The sequence below is a fragment of the Bos indicus x Bos taurus genome, chromosome 2 (genome assembly GCF_003369695.1).
Source record: "Bos indicus x Bos taurus breed Angus x Brahman F1 hybrid chromosome 2, Bos_hybrid_MaternalHap_v2.0, whole genome shotgun sequence".
NCBI classification, from domain to species: Eukaryota; Metazoa; Chordata; class Mammalia; order Artiodactyla; family Bovidae; genus Bos; species Bos indicus x Bos taurus.
The window spans coordinates 94637889-94665499 of NC_040077.1; the positions used below are offsets into that span (position 1 = coordinate 94637889).

At 39.3% G+C, this 27611-nt stretch overlaps 1 protein-coding gene and 1 pseudogene across 8 annotated transcripts in view; both read left to right on the forward strand.

The window, feature by feature from the left end:
• The window catches only part of ADAM23 (ADAM metallopeptidase domain 23), a 214841-nt gene that overhangs the window by 19801 nt on the left and 167429 nt on the right, over positions 1-27611 (forward strand). The gene's annotated exons all lie outside the window — the stretch shown is intronic.
• On the forward strand, positions 7720-8286 carry LOC113906801 (annotated as a pseudogene). Its single transcript, XR_003514991.1, has one exon. The product of XR_003514991.1 is annotated as a small nuclear ribonucleoprotein Sm D1 pseudogene (transcript).

Here is a 27611-nt window from a genome sequence, read left to right on the forward strand (position 1 = left end):
GGGACCTCAAAGAGTCAGACATAACTGAGTGACTGAGCACATGAGTTTTATTGTGCAACTGTCATCATCATCCATCTCCATAATGTTTTTCATCTTCTCCAGCTGAAGCTCTATAAATATTTATTCCCTATTCCTCCCTCTCCCTGGCCTCTGGCAACTACAATCTTACTTTTTATCTCTGTGACTCTGTCTTAGATACCTAATTTGACTAGAATCATAAAGTATTTGTCTTTTTTGTGACTGGCTTATATTACTTAGCATAATGTCTTCAGGATTCATCCCTATTGAAGCATGTATTGGAATTTCTGTTCTCTTTAAGGATGATTAGTATTCCACTATAGACCCAGGTTTGATCCCTGGGTTGGGAAGATCCCCTGGAGTAGAGAATGGCTACCCACTCCAGTATTCTTGTCTGGAGAATTCCATGGGTGTAGGAGCCTTGTGGGCTATAGTCCATGGGGTTGCAAAGAATTGTATATGACTGAGTGACTAACACTTTCACTTTTTTCATACACACACACACACACACACACCACATTTTGTTTATTCATTAATTTGCTGAAAGATACTTAGACTGTTCTACCTTTGGCTAATGTGAATAATGCTGCTGTGAACATGGATATAGAAATATCTGAGTCTCTGTGTTCAGTTCTTTTGGGTGTATACCCAGAAGTGGAATTTCTAGGTCATATGGTAGTTCTGTTTTTAATTTTTTGAGGAATTACTATAACATTTTCCAAAGCAGCTTCATTATTTACATTTCCACCAGCAATTCACGAGTATTCCAGTTTCTCCACGTCCACATCAAAACTTGTTTTCTATTGTTGTTGTTTTAATAACAGCCATCCTAATTTGTGTGAAATAGAATCTTATTATGGTTTTGATTTACATTTTTCTGATGGTTAGTAATATTGAACACCTTTTCGTTTGCTTATTGACCATTTGTATATTTTTCTTGGTGACATGACTGTTCATTCCTTTGCCTATTTTAAAATTGAGTTGTTTGTTTTTTAGTTGAGTTGTAAGAGTTCTTTACATATTCTGGGTATCAATCGCTACCAGACATATTTTTCTTTTACTCTATGAGCTGATTTTTTTACTTTTTAAAATTTAGTTCTCAATTTTAATGAAGTTCACTTTTCTATATTTTCTCTTGTTGCCTGTGCTTTTGGTTTCATAGCCAAGAAACCATTGCAAAACCCAATGTCATTAAGCTTTACCCCTGTATTTTCTTCTAAGAGTTTTATGGCTTATGGTTAAGTGTTCAGTTCATTTTTAAATAATTTCTGTATATGGTGTAAGTTAAGGATCCAGCTTCAGTGTTTTGCATGTGGTTATTAAGTTTGTTTTTTTCCCCCATCACCACTTATTTAAAAGACTGTCTTTTCCCCCATTGAATGGCCTTGGCATCCTCATTGAAAGTCATTTGACAAGAATTTATTTCTGGGCTCTTCAGTCCATTGGTCTACATGTCTCTCTCTCTATCAGGATCATATTGTTTTGATTACTGTTGTTGCTGTTCAGTTGCTAAATTGTGTCCAACTCCTTGCGACCCCATGAATTGCAGCATGCCAGGCTTCCTTGTCCTTCACTATCTCAGGAACTATGAGACTTTCAGCTTTGTTCTTTTTCAAGACTGCTTTGACTGTTCAGGGTCCTTGAAATTCCATATGAATTTTAGGATAGATTTTTTAATTTGTGCAAAAACTATCATTGGAATTTTAATAAGAATTGCACTGAATCTGTAAATTGCTTTGGGTAGTATTGCTATCTCAACAGTATTATGTTTTCCAATCCATGAATATGAGATGTCTTTCTATTTATTTGTGTTTTGTTTAGTTTCTTTTTTTATCAGTGTTGTAGTGTTCAGAGTCCAAGTCTTTCACCTGCTTGGTTAAGTTTATTCCTAAGTACTTATTCTTTTTGATACTATTGTAAATAGAATTGTTCACTTAGTTTCCTTTTAAGATTTTGCATTGTTAATTTATAAAAATGAAACTAAGTTTGTGCGTTGATTTTGTATTCTTTAACTTTGCTGAATTCATTAATTAGTTCTAGTAGGGTTTTTTCCTTCTTTATTATTTTTTAATTTATTTATTTTAATTGGAGGCTAATTACTTTACAATATTGTGGTGGTTTTTGCCATACGTTGACATGAATCAGCCATGGGTGTACATATGTCCCCCATCCTGAACCCCACTCCTGCCTCCCTTCCCATCCCATCCCTCTGGTTTGTCCCAGTGCACAGGCTTTGAGTACCCTGTTTCATGCATTGAACTTGGACTGGTCATCTATTTCACATTTGGTTCAATGCTATTCTCTCAAATCATCCCACCCTTGCCTTCTCCCACAGAGTCCAAAAGTCTGTTCTTTACATCTGTGTCTCTTTTGTTGTCTTGCACATAGGGTTGTTGTTATCATCTTTCTAAATTCCACATATATGCGTTAATATACGGTATTGGTGTTTTTCTTTCTGACTTACTTCACTCTGTATAATAGGCTCCAGTTTCCTCCACCTCATTAGAACTGACTCAAATGCGTTCTTTTTTTATAGCTGAGTAATACTCCATTGTGTATGTGTACCACAGCTTTCTTATCCATTTGTCTGCCAATGGACATCTAGGTTGCTTCCGTGTCCTGGCCACTGTAAACAGTGTTGCAATGAACATTGGGGTACACGTGCCTCTTTCAATTCTGGTTTTCTTGGTTTGTATGTCCAGCAGTGGGATTGCTGGGTCATATGGCCATTCTTTTTCCAGTTTTTTAAGGAATCTCCGCACTCTTCTCCATAGTGGTTGTGCTAGTTTGCATTCCTACCAACAGTGTAAGGGGGTTCTCTTTTCTGTACACCCTTTCCAGCATTTACTCTTTGTAGACTTTTTGATGGCAGCCATTCTGACTGGCGTGAGATGGTACCCCATTGTGGTTTTGATTTGTATTTCTCTGATAATGAGTGATGTTGAGCATCTTTTCATGTGTTTGTTAGCCATCTGTATGTCTTCTTTGGAGACACGACTGAGTGACTGAACTGAACTGATGATCTACAAACAGAGGTAATTTTATATCTTTTCCACTTAGTTTTCTTGCCTATCCCTTTAGTTTTCATGAAAGGCAATGAAATTTGTTCCTTTTTCTTGTCTAAGTGTTCTGGCTAGGAATTCCAGTACTGTGTTGAATAGAAGTGGCAAAAAGTGGCATGTTTGTCTTATTCCTGATCTTAGAGAAAAAGCTTCCAAAAAGTATGATGTTAGCTGTGGATTTTTCTTGTGTAGCCTTTATGATGTTGAGATAGTTTCTTTCTAATGCATGTTTTATCTCCCAGGTTTCTTTAAAAGGGATACCAGAATATGTATGAGTAGAATAATGAATTGGTTGCATATCAGGTGGGCAGTTTTGGACAGTTCACTTACCTCTCTGGACTTGACTTTCTTCATTTCAAAAATAAGGAGATTGGGTTAGATGAGGAATCTCAAACTTTTGTGTGCACTGGAACTTTCTGGGGTAAGTTGTTGAAAACATTTTGAGTTAGTAGTTCTGTATGGAGACCAGAGGTTTTTTATATCGCAGGCTTTTTTGATGTGGGTGTGTTTGTTCTCTGCAGTCCTTTATCAGTTCTAAAATTCTGTAAAGTATTCTTCATTGAGAGGTGACTGGGTATTCCTAAGAGGTAATGAAATACCAGGATTGGTGGTTGAGTTAGGGATTGTTCATTATTCCAGACAAGGTCTGTGTTTGTGGAGTAGTTGCTTCCTGAGTTTCTGGCATGTTGGAAAAAGACAAGGAATTATAAAATGTGGAGTCATTGTTTGAAAGTGTGAAAATAGCTGGCTCCAGAAGTAGTTGGCAATTCAGGAAGGAAGAACTTTTGAAAATGGAGGCAGAAGAGGGCCTAAGGAACAATTTTCCACAAAGAGACTTCGAGTGAGGTCACAATGCCCTTTGATTTATCAGCAAGAAGTCCTTGGTGGGACAGTTTCTAGTAGGGGAATTCCAAAGAGCAGTGCTGGAAATCAGAGGAAAAAAATGTTGCAGTAGGTGAAAAACTGATGGCCCATTTACATATATAAACATGCCCGCCCTCATGGGCAAAATTTATGTAAATATTTGTGCAAAGTTAGTAACGGTTCTACTGTATTTATTTAGTCTAAGAATTCAGAGTTCATTAAAAAAATGAAATGGAAAGTTTCTCTCCCATAATTCCCCAAGGGCTGTTAAATTTTTATTTTTAGTTCTCTTAATGTTAAATAATTTATCTCTGCACTATTTTTAGACCCATCAAAAGACATTATCTTTTGTCTGCCTGTTATGAAATGTGAAGACTCTATCACACTGTGCTGTGCTTCTTCCTTTCTTTCCTCTACCTCTTGATTTTTATTTCTTACATTTCAGATTTTCTGGTAGCGTTAGCAGGAATGTACAGTTAAAACAAACTTGGAGAGGGAGGGCATAGGTTTAGAGTTATGTGGTAAGTTGCTGTCGTCTGCCTCTGGGGAGAACCACGAAGGTCAGCTCAACTACATGTACCTTCCTTTGATGAGCTGCTAACAGCTGCTGCTCAGCATACAAGGCTTTGGAAGGCTGATGGGAAGGGATGGAGAGAAATGTTGTGGAGGAAAAACATTGCATTTTTTCTTCTCCATTATTTTTTAAAGGTGAGAAGGGACCAGAAGATGAAGTGCCTATTAGAATTTTGTTCTGGTTTAAATGGCTAACCACTGATGGGTTTTAAACAAGGAAATAACATTATCTGACTTATATTTTAAGAAGATCCTTCTGGCAATTTATAGATGGGCTGTAGAGGGATAAGAGTTGTAGGAAGGGGATCAGTTAGGAGGTGCTCACAGTTGTCCAGGGCAGAGTCTATGTGGCCCTGCACAAAGATGGTAGCAGAGGAATTAAAAGAAAGTAGTTCAAAGAAGGCAGAGAGCTGAAGAATTGTTGCTTCTGAACTATGGTGCTAGAGAAGACTCTTGAGGGTCCCTTGGAAAGCAAGGAGATCAAACCAGTCAATCTTAAAGGAAATCAACCCTGAATACTCTTTGGAAGGACTGATGCTGAAGCTGAAGCTCCAATACTTTGGCCACCTGATGGAACAGCTGACTCACTGGAAAAGACCCTGATGCTGGGAAAGATTGAAGGCAGAAGGAGAAGAGGGTGACAGAGGATGAAATGGTTGGATGGCATCACGAACTTGGGCAAACTCCGGGAGGTGATAAGGGACAGAGAAGCCTGGGGTGCTGCAATCCATGGTGTTGTGAAGAGGTTGCCAAGGTTGCCAAGACCCACGACTTAGTGACTGAACAACAACAACAAAAGTTGATTAGAGATATATTTAGTGGTGAAGACTTCAGACTGTTGATGTAGGGGTGGGTGAGCTAGAAAAGTCTTGCTAGAATGATAACCTTCCAAAGATGTCCACGTCCTAATCCCCAGAAACTGAGTATGTTACCATATGTGGTGGTAAACGGTGGCTCTGATCACTAAATTCTAACATGTGGAGAGGGTTTCCCATAGCAGCAAGGAATTCTCAGGACACAAAAATGTATATGATACTGCAATTCATTTCTGACATTATTTACCTGGAGATAGGTAAATAAAATCACCCTCATTTCAGATGCCAGTTGCAAGCACTGGTTATCACCTGTACTTCTGAGCGACTGGCTGTAAATAAGAGGTGCCCATGACCTCCTTAGGTTTGATTAATTTGCTTACAGCAGCTCAGAGCTCAGAGAAACATTTTGCTTGCTAGATCGTTGGTTTATTATAAAAGGAGATAACACAGGAACAGCCAGGTGGAAGAGATGCGGAAGGCAAAGTACGAGGAAAGGGCATGGGGCCTCCATGCTCTCTCCTAGCCACCACTCTCTCCGAATTTCCATGTGTTCACCAAACCAGAAGTTCTCTTAATCTCCTTTTTTGTTGTTTTTAAGAACACTTCATTGCATAGGAATGATTGATGAAATCATTGGCCACTGAACCTCCAGCTTCTCTCCCTTTCCCGGAGGTCAGAGGGTGGAACTAAAAGTTCCAATTCTCTATTCAGGATTGGTTCCCCTGGCAACCAGCCCCCATCCTTAGATGCTTTCCAAGAGTCATCTCAATAGCAAAAACCTAGTTGTGGTGAAAAAGGGCTTGTTATGAATAACAGGACACCTTTGTGGCTCTGAAATACTTTCAAAAACTAGTGACAGAGACCAAATGTGATGACAAAAGATGCTCCTATTGCTCTTACTGCCCAGGAAATTCCCAGGGTTTGGGGAGCTGTGAACCAGGAACCGTGGATGAAAATATATGTATAAATTTTTGATCATGTGACCAAATTCATATATTTCTTATAAATCACAATATTGCACATGGCAAGTAGACCTTGTAAATGTGATCAAGGTAAAGATGGGGAGTGTGTCCTTGAATATTTCAGTGGGCAGTGTCATCACAGGTCCGTATCATCACAGAAGCAGAGGTTGGAGAGATGCGAGGAAGGATTATTACTGAGCTGGCTGACTGATGTGCTCAGAAGCTAGTGCTATGGCTCTGGCTTTGGAGGAAGCAAACAACTTTATTTTGAGGTCATCCAGCAAGGAGACAGGAGACAGGAGTCAAATCTGTATCTCCCATCCAGGGTTCAGGGCAAAATTTAAGGGCAGACTTGGCAGAAGCTGATTGCCTGGTCTCAAAACAGTCCTCTCTGGAAGCCAGGTTTCCTTGCTGAAGAACTTCTCCCTTCAAAAAGGGCTCTAGTGGCAGCATTTCTGTCTGTAAAATAACTCCAGGTTTGAATAATCGGCCACTTGCTTCAAGAAAGCAAAGCCAGTTTAAGGTCGTCAGTGCTGTTTCAATTTCCCCCTTTTTCTTTATACATTCCTCAGGCTTGAGGGAAATCATGTGCCGACTGCTCTAGCTGCTTCCTGCTGATTAGGGGTGTGGATTTTTATGAGAAGAATGAAATTATTTTGTACTTAATTGTAAATATTCTTGAGTCCCACCTTGAACTCTTACATCTTGGGCAATTATCATGCTAGTGGGGAGACCTTTTTAAGTAGACAAGGCAGACAATATGTACAAAATTTTATAAGACCCGTGAAGGTGTCTACAAATATCAGAAAATGTCTGTAATTTTCCATGGCTTTTGGCATAGCAGTAAAGTCAATTTGCCAGTCAGTGCCTGGTTCTGTGCCTTGGTTTTACACCTCTTTTATTGTTGGGGTGGCTTGGTTTTTGGATTGTTTCTGACCAGGTCAGACAATTGTGTTACCTTTTGGTTGGTCCTTTGTGTTTGTGGACCAGCAGTAAATTGTAGCCAGTGATGGGTAAGTCACTGCCATAATGGTTTCCTTAATGTAGTTAAGTAATAACTCTTTTCATTAACTGCTCAGGTATAAGCATTAGTCCTTGTTATAAATCCAGTCTTCTTTGGTTGTTTGGTACCGATCATCTAAGTCTTAAAGTTCATCGTGAAATCTTCCTTCAGGCCGTGCCTCCCTGCGCTTGGCGTGGTCTTTACGTCGGAGCCCCGAGAATAAGTGTATCCGGCCGTTCATACGCCCAACCTCGGCTCTCGGTGGTCAGATTTCGTGTCCTATCGGGCCGAAAGGGTGACGGCGCCTCTAGGATGAAGCTCGTGAGCATGCAGAGCCGGGAAAAGAGTACTTAGAAGCTGCAGAGGTTTATTAAGAAATAATGTAACCCAATTCTGGAATGTTTCAAGTCAGGGATGGACTTTTTTGATTTCATTTTTGATGAAATTGAGTCACAAAACTGTAACCATTGAATTAAAGAATGGAACACAAGTCCACGGAACAATCACAGGTGTAGATGTCAGTATGAACACACACCTTAAAGCAGTGAAAATGACCCTGAAGAACAGAGAACCTGTACAGCTGGAAACACTGAGTATTCGAGGAAATAACATTCGGTATTTTATTCTGCCAGACAGCTTACCTCTGGATACACCACTCGTGGATGTGGAACCAAAGGTGAAGTCTAAGAAAAGGGAAGCTGATGCAGGAAGAGGCCGAGGCCGAGGAAGAGGACGTGGCCGAGGCCGAGGCCGAGGCAGAGGGGGTCCTAGGCGATAATGTCTGTCAAGACTACTATCTCAAAGTAGTGGGGCAGGAAGACGGATACGTGACAGAGGAAGATTAAGGCCAAGGCAGAGAAATGTGAAGTCCTAAGCGATAATGTTGCTGGAGCTTACTGTTTCACAGGGAAGAATGTTCAAGTTTTTTGTACAGGCTTTGTTTGTTTGTAGCAGTTTTTAATAAACATAAATGTAACAACAACAAAAAAAGAAATATTCCTTCATCTGCTTTCTCTAGATCCATATCTGAATACTGAGACTTAAAGGGGGATAGGTCCGCTCTCGGGATGAGTGCTAAGGCCTTAGGATCTGGTTTTTTGGTTCTGGCTGCCTGTTTTGTGACCTGATCAGGCAAATTATTTCCGTTAGCTGTATAACATCAGTCTTTTGGTGGCCCTGGGCAATACAGTATGATTACTCCTAACATCATTATAATAGAGTCTAGTAAGACCAATATCTTCTCCATATGTTTTTTTTCTTCCAGATGTTAGTAGATTCGCCTTCTGTGTGGCTCCTTGTGTGTGCACAGTAGAGAAGGCATACTTAGAATCAGTGTAAGTGGTTATCTTTTATTTATCCCTAAGGTACAGGGTTCTCTTAAAGGCTATGAGCTCTGCCTCTTGGGCAGATGTTCCTGGAAGGAGGGCTTCCACTTCTAAGACTTCAACTTCCTGATGAATTACTGCTGCTTATTCAGCCTTTCAGAGCCCCCCGTCCATGAAGTTGCTCCCATGTGTAAACATTTCTGTATCTGGTCGATCAGGCAGGTTGGGTCTGCTAGAATAGACTTCTTTAGTATTCATATACAGTCCACAAGCCAAGGTAGCTTCTAGAAGCCAGAAAGGTAAGGAAACAGATTTTCTTCCAGAGCTTCCAGGAGAAACTGCCCTGCTGACACCTTAACTTTAATCTCTAGACTTTGATTTTGGACTTCGGATTTCCAGAAGTGTAAGGTAGTTATTTGTGTTGTCTTAAGTCACAAAATTGGGCTTCTCAGGTGGCTCAGTAGTAAAGAATCCACCTGCCAATACAGGAGATGTGGGTTTGATCCCTGTGTCAGGAAGATCCTCTGGAGAAGGAAATGGCAACCCACTCCAGTATTCTTGCCTGGGAAATCCCATGGACAGTGGGCTACAGTCCATGGGGTCACAGCAGAGTCAGACATGACCTAGCGACTGAACAGCAACAGCAAGTTACAAAATTATGGAAATTTGTTATAGCAGTAATAGGAATGGGGTCAAGGATGACTGTCAGGCTTTTTCCTGGGGAGTAGTTCATAGTTTTGGGTATTTGATGTGTGCTCAATAGTGGCTGACTCTTTGCAACCCCATGGACTACACCTGCCAGGCTCCTCAGTTTGTGGATTTTCTAGGTAAGAATGCTGGAGTGGGTTGCCATTTCCTTCTCCAGAGGATCTTCCTGACACAGGAATTGAACCTATGTCCCTTACATCTCTTGCATTGGCAGGCAGGTTCTTTAACACTAGCAACACCTATGGGAATAGGCTCCTATTTCTCAATACAGGAAAGGCTCAGGGGGAAAGAAGGCTAGGGGGAAATGGAAACTCCCCTCTTCAGGCGGACAGTTGGTCATCATTGAGACAGTTGGTCATCATTGGGATATGTTGATGGGTGAGTTGGCCTTGGTCTCAAGGGCAGCCCGGGGTGGGATGGAAATGTGGGAGCTACCAGCATATAAATCATATTTTGAAACCTGAGGTTTTATACCCCTGGAGAAAGCATATTACATTAATCATGGAAAGACAGCTTAGTAACTTCCAAACAGAGGCCACATACAGACTTATTCCCCTTCATTTCTTGCTGTTTAAATTACAGTTGTTTTCTTTTGAGTCACCAAATGACATTTCAAAAGATAATAATAAGCTGCCACTTTGGAAGAAAAAAAAAAACCACATTAAGCATCCATCACATTTCTGGACTGTATAGATAGTTGCAGTATTTCTTTCTTCATTGCTTTTGAAGAATACATGTGAGCTCACTTAACAGATTTAGACCTAAAGTTTAATTTGGGGGATTTTTATGGGTATAAGGTTTTAAGAATTTGTTTCTTACCGGGTGGATAACCTTTACTTTTGAAAGAGCCAAACTCCCCTTTTCTGTTGGTATCAGTTGCTTCATGCTGTTTTGTTCCAGGGGTTTCAGTTGAAAATGAGCTTTGAAATTAAAGTTAAATTTTATGTAAAGGCAGCCCATGTAGAGCAATATGTAAACTCACATTTCTCCTAAACATACATATCAGGGGTTCTCAACCAGGACCAGTTTTGTATTCCCTGAGGGACATTTAACAGTGTCTGGAGATATTTTTGGATGTCCTATGGGGATGGGATGCTACTGGCATCTCCTGGGTAGAGACCAAGGAGGCTGCCAAACATACCACAATGCACAGGATAGCCCCTCCCCCGACTTCACATCAAAGATGTATGTAGCCTAAAATGTCAGTAGTGCTAAGGTTGGCAGACCCTGTAATAGAACTTGTACACCTACAGGTTAAGAAAATGGGAATTATTATCTTTCTGTCCCTTTAAAAGTGAAAGTCGCTCAGTTGTGTCCGACTCTTTGTGACCCCATGGACTATACAGTCCATGGAATTCTCCAGGCCAGTTGGGTAACCTTTACCTTGCTCCAGAGGATCTTTGCAACCCAGGGACTGAACTCAGGTTTCCTGCATTGCAGGCAGATTCTTTACCAACTGAGCCACAAGGGAAGCCTAAGAATATTGGAGGGAATAGCCTATCCCTTCTCCAGTGGATCTTCCCAACCCAGGAATCGAACCGGGGCCTCCTGCAGGCAGATTCTTTACCAACTGAGCTATCAGGGAAGCCCTCTGTCCCTTTACATATATACTGTTCCTACATAAATCTGATTGCTCATTGAGCTGGGAGACTTAGTTTTGCTGCCCAGTTGCAAGTACTTCAACATTCTTGCGGATTCTTTAAGTGTTATTTTGTGAGGAAACTGGCTAATTTAGTGTTAACTGGTTTGGAAGGCAAAGAAGAGTTTGAAATAAATTTAAATGACTTCTTTGGGGGCTAAAATGAAAGTGCTAAATGTATTATAGTCCTATTTTGGGGAAAATTTCATATTCTATAAGCAGTTTTTATTTTGGATTGTTTATCAGGTAGCGCTAACATTGTGTCCTTGTTCAGTTCAGTTCAGTTGCTCAGTTGTGTCCAACTCTTCACAACCCCATGAATCGGCAGCGTGCCAGGCCTCCCTGTCCATCACCATCTCCCGGAGTTCACTCAGACTCACATCCATCGAGTCAGTGATGCCATACAGCCATCTCATCCTCTGTTGTCCCCTTCTCCTCCTGCCCCCAATCCCTCCCAGCATCAGAGTCTTTTCCAATGAGGTGGCCCAAGTACTGGAGTTTCTCAGCTTTAGCATCATTCCTTCCAAAGAACACCCAGGACTGATCTCCTTCAGAATGGACTGGTTGGATCTCCTTGCAGTCCAAGGGACTCTCAAGAGTCTTCTCCAACACCACAGTTCAAAAGCATCAATTCTTCAGTGCTCAGCTTTCTTCACAGTCCAACTCTCACATCCATACATGACTACTGGAAAAACCATAGCCTTGATGGACTTTTGTTGGCAAAGTAATGTCTCTGCTTTTCTAGTTGTGACTAATTAAATACTGCCCTGATACAGTTATTTACTTATTTCAGGTAAAAAAAAAAAAATCACTTGAAATAGCTATAATTGAAAAAAATAAAATTGTAAAAATTGCTTTGCTTCTTATTCTTTGGCATTATTGAAATAGAATAAGCATTTTGATTTTAAAATGTATTAATATATTGAAGAAAAGCCTCCTTCCTATCATTTGCTAACTTAAGTAGCAGTCAGGAACAGATGTGGGAATAAAGACATTTGTACAATGATCTCAAGTCTCTTCACTCCTATATGCAATGTGAACTTTAATTAAAATTGCTTAGAGACTTTCAGAAACCCACATTATTTAGTAGGGTGTGGGATATACTTTAATTTCTTGCAATTTAAGATTAAGCCCCTAAAGGTAAATTGGTGCAGCCACTGTGAAGAACAGTATGAAGGTTCCTTAAGAAACTAAAAATAGTCACCATATGATCCTGCAGTTCCATTCTGGGCATATATCCTGAGAAAATTATAATTCAGAAAGATACATGCATCCCAAATGGGCTGTAAAGCACAAGGAGCTCAGCTCGGTGCTCTGTGATAACCTAAGGGGATGGGATGGAGGGGTGTTGGGGGGAGGCTCAAGAGGGAGGGATTTGAATACATTTAGCTGATTTACTTCATTGTACATCAGAGACTAATACAACATTGTAAAGCAATTATACTCCAATTTAAAAAAATAGAAAAAAAAGATCCATGTAGTCCAATAAGTTCCATAGCAGCACTATTTGCAATAGCCAGGATATGGAAGAAACCTAAGTGTTCATTGATGGATGAATGGATAAAGAAGATGTGGGATATATACACAACGGAATATTAACTATAAAAAAGAGTGAAATAATGCCATTTGCAGCAACATGGATGGACCTAGAGATTATCATATTAAGTGAAGTAAGTCAGATGGAGGAAGACAAGTACCATATGATATCACTTATATGTGGAATCTAAAAAAAATGATATAAATGAACTTATTTACAAAACAGAAATAGACTCACAGACTTAGAAAATGAATTTATGGTTACCAGAGGGTATAGTGTAGGGGTGGGGAGGGAGAGAGAGATTAGGAGTTTGGGATTAACATATACATACTACTATGTATCCCTGGAGAAAGGAAAGGCTACCCACTCCAGTATTCTGGCCTGGAGAATTCCATGGACGGTATATCCCATGGTTGCAAAGAGTTGGACATGACTAAGCAACTTTCACTTTCACTACTTTGTATAAAATAGATAAACGACAAGGATCTACTGTATAGCACAAGGTACTATATACAGTGTCTTGATAACCTATAATGGAAAATAATCTGAAAATGGATATATACATATATAGATCTGAATCACTTTGCTGTACACCAGAAGTTAACACAACATTGTAAATTAACTATACTGTGATTTTAAAAAGTGGTTAAAAAATTAAAGTAAAAAAGAGAAATATTTAGAGGTTGTGCATTTTAATTCTCCAGGGACATAACAATTGAAAAAATGGACTAAAAGTTTCTTGTTAATAAAGAGAAGAAAAGTCAAGTAAAAAAAAATAATTAGGCCCCTAAGACTGTAGATACAGTTAGTAGGTTAAAATCATAAGGTGTATACCTTAAAAAATTCCTAAAATGAGATATATGACAGTGTACTTCTAAAAGCAGTGACCAGTTTGAAATAGTAAAAGTAATTAAGATAGGACCACTTTCAGAAAATGGAGGTGGACTTTTGGAAAATCAAAGATAAACATTGTATTGTTTCTTTGGAATACTTAATACAGATACGTTAATACTTTCAACTCATTTGGTTTGTTAAAGAACTAACATACTCATTTGCTAATCATTCTTTTGTAATTTTAACACACGCACATATATTTACACAAGACATATGAAAATGATGCTCTTGGACTTAAATTCTTTTGGGGGAATTTGTAGTGCGTTATATACCACTTGGATTCCAGAGTGGTACTGTTGTAACAGAAAATATTATTGTAAAACCCAGTGAGTGAGTTGCTTTGTACTGACTTCTGTAGTCCCCTTCTCCCCATCCCCTTATCCCCAGTTATCTTAGCTTTCTCATTCAAGCCCAAATTACTTTAGATGGTAAGTTATCTGCTGAATGGTACTCTTATTACTTCTTATACTGAAATATTTTTGTATCCCCAACATTCATTCATTCATTCATATGCTCAATTGTTCATTTGATTATCACTCAGTAAATGTTAATGAAAAGATATATCTATATGCTTATATCCAACTGCTAATTCCACATCTCTGCTTATATATACTGGAGAAGGCAATGGCACCCCACTCCAGTACTCTTGCCTGGAAAATCCCATGGACGGAGGAGCCTGGTGGGCTGCAGTCCATGGGGTCGCTAGGAGTCGGACACGACTGAGCAACTTCACTTTAACTTTTCACTTTCATGCATTGGAGTAGGAAATGGCAACCCACTCCAGTGTTCTTGCCTGGAGAATCCCATGGACAGAGGAGCCTGGTGGGCTGCTGTCTATGGGGTAGCACAGAGTCCGACACGACTGAAGCGACTTAGCAGCTTATATATACAATGTGCATATCAAACTTAATAGATTTCAAATAGACATTCTGAGTTCTCACTACCACTTTTTCCTTCTGTAGCATTCCCCATTTCAATACATTGCTCACTCCTTCTGGTTATTTAGGCCAAAATTTCTTGGTCCCCTTATTTCGTTTATAATACATATCTGATCTGTAAGTAACTCTTGTTGACTCTGCTTGCACTAGCTACCCAGAATCCGACAACGTCTCAACTCCACTGTTACTACCCATGTTAAACCCATCATCAACTCCTGCCTGGATTATTACAACAGCCTCTTAACTGGACTTTCTGCTTTCTCCCCTGTCCCCTCACCTTTAGTCTTTTGTCAATGCAACAGCCTTAGTGAATTTTGAAAAGTGGAAGGCAGGCTCCTTGGCTCAAAATCCTCAGTGACTTCCCGTTTCATTATGAGTAAAACGCAGAGGACTCACAAGATCCTAGATAGCTGAACTTCTCTAACTTCAGTTGCTTCTTTAACTTCAATGCCTACAACACCCTGCTTGATCCAAACTGGCTTTATTGCACTTCTTTAACATATCCGCTATGTTCCTGCCTCAGAACTTTTGCAACCACTGTTCTCCCCGCCGGGAATTCTTTCTGCAGATATCCTTGTGGTTTGTTCCTTCACCTCCCACTCTTTGCTCAAATGCTCTTTGCACCTTTTCAAAGAGTTCTCTCTGTCCACTTTATTTAATACTGTCACTTCTTCATAGTCTACCCTCCCTTTGCCTCTTACTTCCTTTATTCCTTTTACCTATAGCGTTTATCACCATCTAGTGTGTTTTGCATTTATCAGTTGATTCAATTTCTCCCCATTGCCCCTCAACACATTCTAAAATATAAACGCAAGGAAACCGGAGCTTCAGGTTGAAACATGGTAGATACGATAATTATTTGTTGAATGGGTAAATGATTTCATGTGTGATGTAGAAGCCAAGGAGGTCACATTTAATCTGAGGAAATAGATGTGTTCCAAAGTACTATTTTTATTTTTGTATGTCTTCAAGGTTCCATGTAATTATAGGTTCTCATTTGGAAATAAAAGTGAGCTTTAGTGAACCTAAAACATTCTGGAGACATAGGGAGAGCGATCATTTGCTTTCTAAAATAATCAGAATATTCTGCATAGCAGTCAGTATTCTAAATGCTAGTTTTAAAAATTGTGTGACTACAGGCTGTGCGGTTGGCATTTTGAAGAATTCTATCGAAGTTGAATGTTAAAGAAGATGAAGTCACATCAATATTAGCTTTTCTACGTCTAACTTTGAGTAAGGTATGTGTAGTGCCCATGTTACTTGTTTTGAGTAATATTATGATACACGACAGTTGTGAGCCTGTATCCCGGAACACAGTTTAATAGCGTGACTTTTGAAGCCTGCTGCTGCTGCTGCTAAGTCGAGTCAGTTGTGTCCGACTCTGTGCGACCCCATAGACAGCAGCCCACCAGGCTTCACCGTCCCTGGGATTCTCCAGGCAAGAACACTGGAGTGGGTTGCCATTTCCTTCCTAATAGCATCTATCTGTGAAATGGGAAAATCCATTTTCAGTTTGGCCCCCAGTTTATAAGTTACTCTTTTCATGCAAAAGGGCAGAATGCAACCCTTCCACGGTCATAACTAAGATCAGAAGAAAGGACAGAGCCAGACACAACTGAGAACTGGAAAAGACAGAACTCTTTCTAACCCATAAATGTAGACAGAGCTGGGTCCTGTCTGCCCAGGACCTGTCTTCTCTACAAGACAGAGCTGAGTTGTAACGTACAACTTGTGACACACATCTCCCAGAGGGCAGTTAAGGGAAGCACAGACCTCTCAGGAATACTGTTGTCAGATAGCTGTGTGTGTACCATGAACTCAGAAGCAGAGCCTGAAACATTTCTTCAAGTAGAAATAACAGAGCTGATCTAGAGATTCCAATACAGATCAGTTCTGGGCAAGAATAGTGTTAGGCCCACCAGTGAAGATCAATGGAGTCAAGGTAACTCGAGAAATCTGGCCTGAACAGGTCTGCTTAGCCTCTCTAGAGTATACATTTTCAGTAGTTTTTAAATGAAGGAGACATGGACATTAATATTTGAATTTGCTCTGTATAATTTATAGTTTGTTGTATGTAATAATCGGAGATGGCAATGGCACCCCACTCCAGTACTCTTGCCTGGAAAATCCCATGGATGGAGGAGCCTGGTGGGCTGCCGTCTATGGGGTCGCTAAGAGTCGGACACGACTGAGCGACTTCACTTTCACTTTTCACTTTCATTCATCGGAGAAGGAAATGGCAACCCATTCCAGTGTCCTTGCCTGGAGAATCCCAGGGGCCGGGGAGCCTGGTGGGCTGCCGTCTATGGGGTCGCTAAGAGTCGGACACGACTGAAGCGACTTAGTAGTAGTAGTAGTAGTATGTAATAATGCTTAGGTGAGCCGTGTAATTACTGTCTCATTTTGTATTTCAGACTCATTCATTCTTAATTAATCCTTATGTAGTCATCTTAAAGATCCAAATGAAAGAACCTTCTTTTGCTCTAGATAGATATTTGAGTTGACTTGAGTCCACTGGACTTCATAGGCAGCATTCCAAGGACCAGAGTGGGAAGCCCAGGAAAGTAGGGCTTGTCATGGAGAGCTGCCTCTCAAAGCATTTTTTTTTTCTTTTAGGAAAGTATTAATGTTAAATAAGCAAATTAAAAAAAGAAAACACCTGTCATGTATATAAGTCAAAGACATTAAGCATGGAACTTGGTGTTTTTTTTTGTTTTGTTTTCTGAACCTTATATCCTACTTCTATTCTTTTATTTAAATTATTTAGTGGATGTTCAGTAATTCTTGCTAGAAAGGCAGAATTTGTTCTTGTTTTATCATGGAAGTGTCAGCAGCGAGAGAAGCACTGCTTGGAGACTCACAGTTTGGTGATGTAGAAATTGACGAGGAAAAAGAACCAGGTGAATCACACCTCAGCTACTAGATTAATGCGTCAAATTAAATGTTACTATTCAGGAAGGTAACAGAAAGAAACTGCTTCCATGGTAACTGTTGTCCGAGTTGTATTTTCACTCATCTTTCAGAAAATATATGAAAGCTAAATAATATAGCTGTTGTGATACTTGTAATGATTTACTCATTTTCAAATGGCAAGAGCCCTAAGGCTTATGATTTCATCTCTCTATCCACCAACATTAATCACTAAGGGTAAATGTGTAGAAGACAGTTCATATAAATGTCCAGAGATGATTTTTCTGTGAAAGTGTATTGTTCACAAAGTTCTTTTGGGTTGCTAAATGATCACTAAGGAAAATCTTAATGTGACCCATTAGGGCTTAAAAGACCCCCTCGAGCCCTCTTATAATATTAGAGGTAGCTTCTCTTCTTTGGCTGATCATGAGGAATTTTGCAAATACATTTTTAGTAGAGATAACTCATGATTTATTCACTGAAATATCTGATGGGTTATCCATGCCTATTTTCTCTCTTCTTCAGTGTCTGTCTTTTGTCTGAATCCTGCTTTGAGAGCATCTCAAACTGAGGAGTAGGTAAAAAAAGGGAGGAAGCTGAAACTGGATTCTTTTTAAAACTGGTTTATTTAGAAGAGTGCTCTTATAAAAGATTTGGTCTGAAATTAGAATTCAACCTGCTGTCCTTTTTTTTCTGTATTATCAGATTGGATAATTGGATGTTGGCTAGATTTCTTTCAGAACAGACGTTCTATCTTCCTTGGCGAGGCTGCCACAGAGAACAAGGTCAAACAGTGTCCTGCTTCTTTCACAGGGAGAGCCTGATCTGCTATGACCTGTGCAAAGTCTGTGGTTTGTGGTGTTTTGGTATTGTTTCTGTAATATCTGTCCAGGCTAGGATTTCCGCTTCCTAGTTTAAGGGTGAAAGATAGGTTAATTAACAAAATATCTTAGTATTTGTTGGACTTGTGTTCACATGACTTACTGATCTCGTGTATTCCTTGTTTTGTAATAAATTACCATGTTTTAATTCTCACAATTAAACTTTACAATCCAAACTGTAGTTTAACCCTCCAGAATGGAAGGCTTTCCTGTCTTTTACCTTAAAAGCATGTTTCTTAAGTCTGTATTTGTTAGGAAACACTTAGAAATACTTTGAAATTTTATCCTATTGAATCAGTCCTAGAACTATCTGAATTCTATCTTTAAATGCTGAGAAGGATCTCTCCAACAAGCTTTTCTTAGTTCTCTCTAGACCTCAACATTCTCATTCCTCATATTTAAGTGTGCTTGCTATGTATACTGTGTACTTGTTCATACTAAATTGAGTAATCAATCATGGTTACATCATCTGTGGTGTCTTTATAAATAATGTTACTATTATCATTTAACTAAAGTATTATATTTCTTTTTGACTTCTCATTTCATTTCCCTAACCAGACTATAAACTTTTTGATATAAATACTCATTCTCCTATACTTTTGGGCTTCCCTGGTCGCTCAGACAGTAAAGAATCTGCCTGTAATGTGGGAGACCTGGGTTCGATCCCTGGATTGGGACGATCCCCTGGAGAAGGGAATGGCTACCCACCCCAGTATTCTGGCCTGGAGAATTCTATGGACTGTGTAAATACTCATTCTCCTATACTTTTACATCTGCCATGGTGCTTTATACAAGGTAGGGGTTCAGTGCAAGTTTGTTAATGGGTTAGCCAATAATCTGTGAAATGGAACATGGGAGAAGGAAATGTGATATTCTTTCTCACAAGCTACCTATTTAAATGAATCTTGGGAAGAACATTGAACAAATTACCTTAATTTGCAAAATTGCCTTCATGTAACATTTGCAGCTGTTCCACTTCTCAGGGAAATGATTCATATTATTTTAAAGACATGACAAGGAGAACAAGGTCAAAACTTAATACCTGATGGTAATTAGCAATACAGATATAAAAGTTGCAAATTTTGCAGAATCTAAGTGCACATTGGATTTGCTAGGAGGTGGCCAGCTATAATGGGAGGGAGCTTTTAAGATGGAGCTGACTGATAACCTTTGTAAAACAGTAATATAGTTTTCTTTTTCTGTTTTTCTTTCTCCTTTTACTTTACCCCCCTCCTTTCTAAATTATTGAGCTCTTCCTATGTGGCCAGCCTTTTCTAGGAAGTTTCTGTTACATTATTACATAATTTAATCGTTGCATACATCCTGTTGGTAAGCTATTATTGTTTATATTTTAATGACCAGGAAACATTGAGGTTTGGAGACTTAAGGACTTCTGGCATGAACTTCACACTTTTTCTCACTGAACCTGATCTTTCTTTCTTTGATGTGCAACCTTGGACAAAAAACATCATTTGACTCCTTTGTGCTTTTTAAAAATGTCTTTCTTCTAGAAGAGGCTAATGAAAAAAACCTGCCTTACTAGCTTCATATTATTCTAGATAACTGAGATAATTAAAACATGAGAAATATCGAGCATTATTATTTTTATTATATATGAGTCTTGACTGCGTTGGTGATCACCAATGAGCAAACTTAGAATAAGGGATTAGAACAAGATTGTAATTTAAAATGATCTGTTGATGTTTTCTTTTGCACTTTAACACTCCTAAAACATGTTCCCATATTTGAGTTTTTGCATTACACAGAAAAAAATCCACAAATTGTACTTTTATGTGTCTTTAGCTGTGCGATAAACCCAGATTAGTCAGGTACAGAAAAGCCTGAATGAGCTAAAAGAAAAGTAATATATTTTCTTGTTTATTTATGATAATAAATCTTTGCTACACAGCTTTATTCAATACAGTATTAGATCGGTTCAGTTCTCAAGTGGTGATTTTGTACAGCTTATGAGGAAATCTCTTGATAGTGACATTGTTTAGCATCTTCTTTTACTTTTTGCTTTTTAAAAAAAAAAATTCTTTAAAATTTTTTGTATTTGAATATATTTGATTTACAGTGTTGTGTTAGCTTCAGGTATACAGCAAAGTGATTCAGTTATACATATACATATATCTATTCTTAAAAAGTGATGTCTTTCCCTCAAACTGATTTCAATTTAAACTTGGCAGTTTGTTTCTTATTGCAATTTAATTATTTGGGTCACTGAATTCTGTGTCTCCTGTTTTTCTGTGAAGAGAAAAACATATTGTGCAACCAAGATTGATGCAAGGCTCCCTAGTGAAGCGTCTTTCTTCAACAGCTCAACTCATTACAACAAAAGAGGCTGCTTGTATCTGAGCTGCTGGTTCTTTTCCTTCTTAGTTGGAGTATTTCCAAGGTTGTCTTTTCTGAAATATTGTAAAATGTCCTGGACCTCAAAAAAAGGTAGTCTTTGAAATTCTGTGAACTCTTCCCACTGTGAAGAAAAAAGGGTGGACTCTTGAAGGATCTTTTGGAAAAAATCATTGAGAGTAGGGGAAGAAACCATGAGCAAAAAGATAAAGGGAGGAAAAACAATTCCCGAAAAAGTTATAGTTTATGCACCTGTGCATACAAAGACACACACACTATGTTTGATATTTTAATGGATATAGAATAAGAAATATTATCATAGCAATGAAGGAAATGAGAAAAATTTTACCTACAGTCTCGGTGTGTGTGCTAAGTCACTTAAATCGTGACCAACTCTGTGACCCCATGGGCTGCCGCCTGCCAGGCTCCTCTGTCCATGGGATTCTCCAGGCAAGAATACTAAAGTGGGTTGCCATGTCCTCCTCCAAATGATCTTCCCGACCCAGGGATCGAACCTGCTTCTCTTATGTCTCCTGTGTTGGCAGGCAAGTTCTTTATCTCTAGTGCCACCTGGGAAGCCCACCTACGGTGTCTTTTCTGCTGGAAGGGATAATGGAAAACATGAGACAGCTGAACAGTTGCTTACTAATGAGACTGTGTCTAATGAGACAGTTTTATTAATCTTTCTTCGAACTCTAATTATAGCAGTTTTCTTTCTCAAGCACCTTCTTTCCTAGAGCCCACAGCTCTCCTCTTTAGGAAGCAGAGCTGAAATCATCTCAGTGGTGTCTGCTCAGGCTTGCTTGATACCTTCCAGGTTTTTTGCTCCCTATTTGTAAAGCTTTTTCTTGTATTATTGCTCTGCCACTCATTACTGAAAAAAACTTAATATATCTTAAAGGCAGGGAAACGTCTAAATTTTCCTCTGTTAGCCTAACCATGTCTCTTATAGAGCATAGTAAAGTACACGCTCAGTGAATGTTGACATTGATAGCATGGATACCGCAATTCAAGTTGCTCACTTTCTACTGAAATACGGAATTCAGTCTTGTAATGTTTCCTGAATTTGAGAAAGTGTAAACTGCTTGTTTCCCATTTTCTGTTTCAGTTATGCACACACTCTGTAGAATTCACAAGTCCTTGTAAGTAGTACAGAATACTAATTGAATACTTGTTATGTGTGAAGCATTTTTGCATGAAAACATATATATCCTGGAAAGACTTGCTTTTCATTTCTATAAGTAGACAGTCATCTTTTCCCATTGTTTTCATGTCCATATTAATGTTAATTATTCTAGAACATAAGTCCCAAGAAAACCACTGTGTCTCTTCAGTTTATATAATGTACCTTACCTAAAGCTGAATATTTATGATTGCTAGTAGCATAGCACTGGTGGATAAGATGCAAAGCCAGTCTTAGCTGAGGAATCTAATGGTCTTGTAAGTTATTTAATATGATATTAAATTGGCTACCAAGTTCATTTGGGTTTTTCTAGAAGATGTTATGGACAAACCTGAACAAACTTTTTGGCCAACCCAATACCATTAGGTGCCATCTACTAAAAGGAAACACATAGGGAAGCAGCAGCACGTTGTTAAGATGTGTGAAGTGTTCTTTAGTGAAGGAGGTTTGTGTATATAATTGAGTTTAGTTGTTTTTGTTTATTGGGCTCCTGTAATTTCCCTGTGCCAGACTCTGAGTCAAAAGAAAAATACCAAAGCGCTTAGGCAACAGCTGCTCTCCATCCTTCAGAGTGGTAATTCTGAGCCCAGGGTTGTACTTATTCTTGTCGTGAAATGACGCTCTTTGACTCTAAAACCCTGCATTCTTCCACAGTGCTATTAGAGTGACCGGCTTGTAAAAAGAAGTGTTAATCTTTGAATCTGTTTAGCAGATATCCTGATGGAGAAAATAACCCATTATGACCTGATGGGTAGTTCATGTACTCTTCTCTGAAGTATTCCTGTGATTCTGTGTTATTGAACATATGTCTAAACCTCGCTGTACAGGTCCTTCTTTGTAAAAGAAGAGCAATGCTCTTGGAGGTAGTCTTTGTGTTTTCAGTGGGTTTCAGTGGTTCTGGTCAGTTAACTCTAAAATATTTAATAAGCTATAAGCAATGTGGCCATGTATTATAAAAACTTTCTACCTGTCCTGGCCTTTCTTCTGATTTTTTTTTTTTATCTTTTGGAAGAATTGGGTTATGAAATAAAAATAAATAGTATCCAAAAATGTAATTTGTAAAACAATAATGACTCATTTTACCTGATTTGAAAACTTATTTAAAATTGACTATTACCAAAACTGTATACATGGTATTTTGTTGAAGAAAAAGTGATCAATTGATGTGGAATAGCATAGAGACTCCAAAAGTTAAAGCCCATTTTAATCATGTCTAGGACAGAGCAGAAATAAAAGAATGATAAGGAAAAGTAGCATTTGTCAGGTATTTATTTTGGTCTAGAGAAGAATCTGTTCTCTGTGTACAAAGGCAGAATGTATAGCAAAGGAAAGAGAATATGAGAAAAATAGTATACACCATTGTACTGAAATTACTTCAATGGGTACAGATATTTTATTTTATTTTTATTTATTTTTAATATAAATTTATTTATTTTAAAAGTGCTGTACTCAATATCCAGCAAATTTGGAAAACTCAGCAGTGGCCACAGGACTGGAAAAGGTCAGTTTTCATTCCAATCCCAAAGAAAGGCAGTGCCAAAGAATGCTCAAATTACCGCACAATTGCACTCATCTCACACACTACTAAAGTAATGCTCAAAATTCTCCAAGCCAGGCTTCAGCAATACGTGAACCGTGAACTTCCAGATGTTCAAGCTGGATTTAGAAAAGGCAGAGGAACCAGAGATCAAATTGCCAACATCCTCTGGATCATGGAAAGAGCAAGAGAGTTTCAGAAAAACATCTATTTCTGCTTTCTTGACTATGCCAAAGCCTTTGACTGTGTGGATCACAATAAACTGTGGAAAATTCTGAAAGAGATGGGTATACCAGACCACCTGACCTGCCTCTTGAGAAACCTGTATGCAGGTCAGGAAGCAACAGTTAAAACTGGACATGGAACAACAGACTGGTTCCAAATAGGAAAAGGAGTACGTCAAGGCTGTCTATTGTCACCCTGCTTATTTAACTTCTATGCAGAGTACATTATGAGAAACGCTGGGCTGGAAGAAGCACAAGCTGGAATCAAGATAGCCGGGAAATATCAATAACCTCAGATATGCAGATGACACCACCCTTATGGCAGAAATTGAAGAGGAACTAAAAAGCCTCTTGATAAAAGTGAAAGTGGAGAGTGAAAAAGTTGGCCTAAAGCTCAACTTTCAGAAAACAAAGATCATGGCATCTGGTCCCATCACTTCATGGGAAATAGATGGGTAAAGAGTGGAAATAGTGTCAGACTTTATTTTTTTGGGCTCCACAATCACTGCAGTTGGTGACTGCAGCCATGAAATTAAAAGACGCTTACTCCTTGGAAGAAAAGTTATGACCAACCTAGATAGCATATTCAAAAGCAGAGACATTACTTTGCCAACAAAGGTCCGTCTAGTCAAGGCTATGGTTTTTCCTGTGGTCATGTATGCATGTGAGAGTTGGGCTGTGAAGAAGGCTGAGCGCCGAAGAATTGATGCTATTGAACTGTGGTGTTGGAGAAGACTCTTGAGAGTCCCTTGGACTACAAGGAGATCCAACCAGTCCATTCTGAAGGAGATCAGCCCTGGGATTTCTTTGGAAGGAATGATGCTAAAGCTGAAACTCCAGTACTTTGGCCACCTCATGCGAAGAGTTGACTTATTGGAAAAGACTCTGATGCTGGGAGGGATTGAGGTCAGGAGGAGAAGGGGACGACAGAAGATGAGATGGCTGGATGGCATCACTGACTCAATGGACGTGAGTCTGAGTGAACTCCGGGAGTTGGTGATGGACAGGGAGGCCTGGTGTGCTGCGATTCATGGGGTCGCAAAGAGTTGGACATGACTGAGCGACTGAACTGAAATGAGGCTAATTACAATATTGTATTGGTTGGTACAGATATTTTAGATGAATGTACTAATTCCATTTGCTATCTATGCAACAAAGATGAATGTTTAAGGAAATCTTAAGTCATATTATAGGAAAATTGACTCCCTCTCAGCATTAAAGTGAATTCAGATGTTAAAAGTCTTTCTGATAAAGGTAACAAAATAAAAATTTTTTTCCTATGGAGAAACAGGGATGTTTTTGATGTCGTCGTACTAATTGTTTCAGTTGTTGTGAAGAGGAGTCTGTCAATATGTTTGAGTCCTAGTGTTGGTATTGACGACGATGATGATGGCATATGCCAGACACTGTGCTGAGTAAGTGTGGGGACATTTAAAGCAAAGCTCTCTGTCTGGGCCACATGTACATGTGTATATGTGAGCAGACGTGTCACTGAGCATTCACACAAAGCTCCACAGCCCACCTTTTCAGATTCATTGTTTGACGTTTCCCCCAAAAGCCATTTTCCTATAGGCAATTTCATTAAAATTTTTTTTTAAGTTTGTTTTCCACGTTAATTTTTTACTCTATTTTTATATTTGTTTCTCCCCCAGGCCCTGTTATCTTTTCTTCTCCTGGCAGGTGGATTCTTTTTATTTTTTTCATCTATAGCATTTCATTTTATTTTTATTGTTGTTGTTTAGTTGCTCTGTTGTGTTCTGACTCTTTGCAACCCCGTGGACTGCAGCAGTCAGGCTTCCCTGCCCTTCACTGTTTCCTGGAGCTTGCTCAAACTCATGTCCGTTGAGTCAATGATGCCGTTCAACCATCTTGTCCTCTGTCGCCCCTTTCTCCTCCTTCCTTCAATCTTTCCCAGCATCAGGGTCTTTTCCAATGAGTCAGCTACTCACATAGAATGTATGCAAATATAGGTACTTTAAACAACTTTTTATTTTGTATTGATTAACGAACAATGTTGTGATAGTTTCAGATGAACAGCGAAGGGACGCAGCCATACATATACATGTATCCATTCTCCCCCAAACTCCCCTCCCGTCCAGGCTGCCACATAACACTGGGCAGAGTTCCATGTGCTAGATACCATAGGTCCTCTGGCAGGTGGATTCTTACTCACTTTTAAAAACTTTGTTCAAACTGCACCTTGTCACTGATGCCTTGGTCCCTGTGGCATCCCTTAGACACGTGGAGGTTGACAGCCCTGCCTGCTTCTCTGGCAGATGCTGCTTTCTTGAGCCTGGGCTGTGTCCCAGCCATCTTTCTACATAGGGTGGGACTCAACACCTGTGTGTGGAAGGACTAAATGAAATAAACCAAGGAAAATCCCAGTATTAATATTATTTGCCAGGTTTTTCATTAAATTCTGTGAAACTTAAACTTGCCACATTGACTTGTATAACTTTACTTAACAATAATCAAATTGTCTGACTCTCAATAATTTCTTCGAAATGGAGTAAGCAGTTACAGAGGAGCCTAGTGGGCTACCGTCCACGGGGTTGAAAGAGTAGGACACGACTGAGCAACTAACACACAGGCCCACACACAAGCAGTTATTACCTGGCTACATTATTTTGCAGCAGAGTTTTCTTGGGGTTGGTACTTGTCTCAGTGCTTATTTGCTGTGAAATGAGTCTTTTGCTGGGTCACTATCAGGTTCTTTAGATTAGTTACAGAAATACAGAGATTTATCTAAGTTTGAATTATAAGCACTTTTCCTTGAAATACTCATTTGGAAGTTTTGCTCCATTTGTTTCGATGTCATAATTTACGTGTAGTTTTTTTTCTTCAGTACTAAAACAGTTATTTATTTTTGGTGGTGCTGGTCTTTGTTGCTGCGCGCAGGCTTTCTCTAGTTGCAGTGAGCTAGGACGACTCTTGCTTGTGGTGCACAGGCTTCTTATTGCAGTGGCTTCAGTGGTTGTGGTGCCTAGGCTTAAGTGCTCTGCCGCATTTGGAATCTCCTCGGACCAGGGATTGAACTCATGTCCCCTGCGTTGGCAGGCAGATTCTTATCCATTGTACCACCAGAGAAGTCCCTATGTGTAGTTTTTGTTTTATGTATAGAAGGCAATGGCACCCTACTCCAGTACTCTTGCTTGGAAAATCCCATGGACGGAGGAGCCTGGTAGGCTGCAGTCCATGGGGTCGCTAAGAGTCGGACACGACTGAGCAACTTGATTTTCACTTTTCACTTTCATGCATTGGAGAAGGAAATGGCAACCCACTCCAGTGTTCTTGCCTGGAGAATCCCAGGGACGGGGGAGCCTGGTGGGCTGCCGTCTCTGGGGTCGCACAGAGTCAGACACGACTGAAGCGACTTAGCAGCAGCAGCAGCATTCTCTTTTCACCACAGTATGTTCTTATTTATAAAGATGCTCAAACAAGTACATTTAGCAGCTCTTTTAAGCCAGAGTGCCTTTAATGAACTCTTCTCTACTATTTAATATTCTTAAGAGAAAGTATGCCTGAGGGACGTATCTTATTCCTAGGAAAAAAGCTGTTTTCTTAAGCTTTTGGGACCCAGAGATGAAAAATTTTCCCCTATACAAATTATTCATCAAGTAAAAATTTTCATGCAAAAATTAGTGCTTCAAGACAGAATGAATTTAGATGAAAGACTTTGTGATAGTTATATTAGGTGAACAGAGGTTTTGCTACAGATGACAGAGACCACACCTGGCAAGAGAGGTTTCTCTCTCAAGGAGTTGTCTGAATACAGGAAGCTCAGATCGAGGATAATGACCCTGTCCTACATGGTTATTTGGGGTCTGACATGATATCCCATGGTATTAGGGATTGAGGCACCTTCTCTCTCATTGTTCTGTATTTAAAATTTAATATGTTAATTTCCTCTTAATTTTATTTGCTAATTATTGAGACTATCAGATCAGCAGTTATGCTTGACAAGACATTGAAGTCATGGTTTACTTATAGTATTTTATGGATTTGGCATGGCAAAATAGTCCTGATTATTAATATTTGATTAGTTAATTGAAAGTTCATATATTTTGGGGAAGGATGGTTAATGTACAGATGTTTGCAAGACCCCTGTGATATCAGTTGTGAAGCAAACCGTCCAGAATGGAAAGTGATCATCCATCACTGTGGAGGGAGGGCACAGTGCTCCTGA